The sequence below is a fragment of the Chrysochloris asiatica genome, unplaced genomic scaffold (genome assembly GCF_000296735.1).
Source record: "Chrysochloris asiatica unplaced genomic scaffold, ChrAsi1.0 scaffold00236, whole genome shotgun sequence".
In the NCBI taxonomy this organism is placed as follows: Eukaryota; Metazoa; Chordata; class Mammalia; order Afrosoricida; family Chrysochloridae; genus Chrysochloris; species Chrysochloris asiatica.
Window position 1 is genome coordinate 2,821,026 of NW_006408754.1, and position 3,747 is coordinate 2,824,772.

The window sequence follows — 3,747 nt, forward strand, 5'->3', positions numbered from 1 at the left end:
CCTTTTTGCTTTTGTTTTGTCTTAAGTTTTCAACTTCGAAATTGAGCCCTAACAGAATATTCAACGATTTTAAGGGGTGGAAGTAGCGGGGAGTGAAGATTAAAAAATTACTTTTGCCTTTTGCCAGTTTGCCATCTGAAACCGTTGTTTACTGCTTTTATTTGCGATCGTGTTGAACTCGAACTTGAAAATTATTATTTCAACTTTCTTTGAATTAAGAAGCAGCCCCCTTCCCCAAGAAAAGATTATCGCTTGCAGTTTTGAAATCCTTAAAATGCTGAATTGCTTTCACTTTTTGGATTAGTTCCCAATGATTTGTGCTTAGCCTATTTATTCTATTCTGACTTTTCTTTGGGAAACTTGTAATCACACTTTTGTCTCTGTGACCCTGTTTGTTATAGATTCTTAATTTCCTTGCTCTCATTTATTTCACATTCATGGAATTTAAACTAACATTAACCTCAGCTTCATAAAAATGTAATGAAGCTCAGTCCAAATTTATCTTAAAAATTCTTTATATCGCAGTTATCCTTTGATAACATAAACTTGAAGATTATATAAAAATCTATTTGATATGACTTATGAATCATGTGACAAAGCTAATGTACCAAAGATTAGCAGCATATATAGAAGATGACTGAATGGTACATGTTTGTTTGTTTTTTTTCTTTCTGGTAAAAGATACTGTATTAAAAGTAATTTTATTTTCTGAAGGTTTGGGGGGGCGCCTCTTCATACTACTCCAGTTGCCCAACCCCTGAGTAAATTCGTTTTCTTTTAGTTATTCATTGTCTCAACAAGCCATTGCATATCTGATAATTAAGATGTTAACTATTAAGTGGTTAAAGCTTTGCTCCTTAAATAAAGATAAAGCAGTGCACTGGTGGATTCCAAAAGTCACTAGAAGCAGGGCAATCCATATTACTTAAGAATTCTGATTATTTTAGATGTGAGCCCTCATAGCAGAGTGGTTTCTCATTGGGCTGCTAACCACATGGTCAGCAATTCGAGTCCACCAGGTGTAACTCAGAAGAAACATCTTTGCTTACAAGATTTATAGCCCCGGAAACCCTATACAGGGTCACTATGAGTCGAAACTGACTTAACAGCACATCACTACCACCAATCTGAAACCCTACATCTCAGAGTAAATAGATGTGATCTGAAAACAGTGTTACCTCGAATTATAGTGTTAAAATGGTTATATGTAAACTCACCATGAGTTGACGCTGACTTGGTAGCAAATAGCAACAACAATAGAAAGATTGTTGTTGTTAAGTGCTGTCGAGGTGGTTCTGACTCTCAGAGACCCATATGGGGTTTCTGAGGAGCAACTGGTAGGTTTGAACCACTGACCTTGCAATTCAAGCTGAGCTGTGGTCCAGTGCTTATCCCACAGTGCCGTAAGTATTTAAAGTAAATTTAGTCTAATTCTGAAATAACTGATGTTTTTTCATCATTATAGAAAATAAATATTTAATATTTAATAATATTTATAAAGCATTTTGATATTTTTTCGTCAACTAACTTTGACTTTCAGTCCCAGCTTTGCTGTGTGGACGCATGTGCATAGTTTGTGAGGTTGACGAAAAGGAGTGAAAAAGGGAGTAACCAAAATAAAATTTTTCAGTTCCTTTTAGAAGATCAGCATAAGGCTGGTCCCTATGAGGTCTAAGTTAAAGATATATACCCCCAATGTCTGACTTCATCCTGATAGCGACCACCACAATTCACGTCCCAGGATTCAGCAGTTGCTGCAATGTCTCACAGAACCCACAGACCATCAAGGACTTGGCTCATGTGGCTGTAGAGGCTTGTTGTTAAGTGCCGTCTAGTTGATTCTGACCCATAGTAACCCTGTATAGGGTTTCCAAGGAGCAGCTGGTGAGCTTGAACCGCCAACTTTGCAGTTCAAAGGGCTTTACAGTCTGGCGCATTAACCCACAGCGTCACACCAAGACTCCTCTGTACAGGCTAGCAAGTCCCAAATTAATAGTTTAGGCGTTGTTGTTGTTGTTATGTGCCATCGAGTCAGTTCCGACCCATAGCGACCCTGTATAGGGTTTCTGAGGGTGTAAATCTTTACGGGAGTAGAAAGCCTCATCTTTCTCCCGCGGAGCAGCTGGTAGTTTCGAACCGCTGACCTTAAGGTTCGCAACCCGATTCGTAGTCTACCAGAGCTCCTTCCTCACTCACGCCAAATTGGGCTATTGACTTAAAAGGCTGCAGAAACTGGTGAAATAGATCAAGTGAAAGGTTGCCGCTCACATTCTAAGAACTGAAGGTCAGACAGATACTAGCTTGATTAGCTGAGCAGAGGAGCGCCCTGGGACTCACTTCACCAAGATAGCTTCTCAAGCACTGGATTAGGAGTCTTAGAGGGAGGTGACTGGCATCTGATTGGTGTTCTTCAAGATGACTTAGTACAAGAACCAGTTTTCTTCATTCTCAGGAAGTGGGGGAACCACAAAGATGTCATTTTGTCCACGTCCAGGCTGTTAATTAAAGTGTGTTATCAGCCTTGTGACATCAGAATGTTAGGCTAAGGATACGTTAATCATTATTGCACATGTTAGGTGGGCCAGATCTGGTCTGATCTAGTTCTGTGACCCCAGCCTTGTGCTTTTTTTAATTAAGCAGAACTTTGGCAATTTACTAATAGGGAACATAGACAAATTTGATGTGGAAAGCTGCTGTATCAAGACCAGCAGATAGAAAGACCATGATTGAAGAAGGTAAGAACAAGTCAGCTTATTGGGCTGAACTGTATATATTGTCTTCCTATCCATGATGAAAGAATTGGTCAATGGTGAGAGCTCATCTGTTTGAATTTTTACCAACTCATAGGCAGTGCGTAACTGCCTGGCTATATGGTCAGGCAAATTGGCTGTAGAAAACTGCACAATTAAAGGGATACCTGTATGGGCAACAACCTATGAAAAGCACTCTGAAAATTTAAAGGGTACGTCTGAGTAGAGTATGCTGATACTCATCAGAAGAACCCCGTTCCTGGATCAGAAAGTGATTGGAATCAGTAAGTGGACATGTTAGCAATTGGATCTGTGAAATAAGCGGACAGAGTGGTGCTGCAATACAGAGATGAGCTGAATCTAGACACATCCCTCTTATACCCTCTGACGACTAACCAAAATGCTGGTGGTTTGAACCCGCTCAGTCGTGCCTTATGGGGGCAAGGAGGCTTGGTGATCTGCTTCCAGAAAGGTCACAGCCTTGAAAATCCTGTACAGCAGTTCTGCTGTGCACACATGGAGTTACTATGAGTTGGAATCAACTTGATAGTAGCTAACAACAAGAGTAGAACAGATTTATGGAAAATCCATGCATTCATGACATGTTCAGTGTGATAGGGTGTGGGTGGTTGTTGTTAAGTGCCATCGAGTCGGTTTCAACCCATAGCGACCCTGAACAGGGTTTCCAAGGCCATAAATCTTTACGGGAGCAGATCGCCTCATCTTTCTCCTGCAGATCAGCTGGTGGTTTCGAACTGCTGACCTTGCGGGTCTCAGCCCAATTCGTAACCACTACGTGGGTAGGAGGCTGAATATTACTAGGCAATTAAAAGCTTACTGATTTATGAAACAGACATGTAATAGATAAATATAATCTTGTATCGACAAATTGTAAAGGAATGGTGTTGTATTCATCGTCAAAAAGAACATATCCAGATCAGTCATGAGGTACAATGCTGTAAGTGATAGGATAATATCCATGCGCTTACAGGGAAGC

General features: G+C 40.4%; 1 protein-coding gene across 1 annotated transcript in view; it reads left to right on the top strand.

Moving 5' to 3' along the window:
• The window catches only part of KIAA1524 (KIAA1524 ortholog), a 61,783-nt gene that overhangs the window by 609 nt on the left and 57,427 nt on the right, over positions 1-3,747 (top strand). The gene's annotated exons all lie outside the window — the stretch shown is intronic.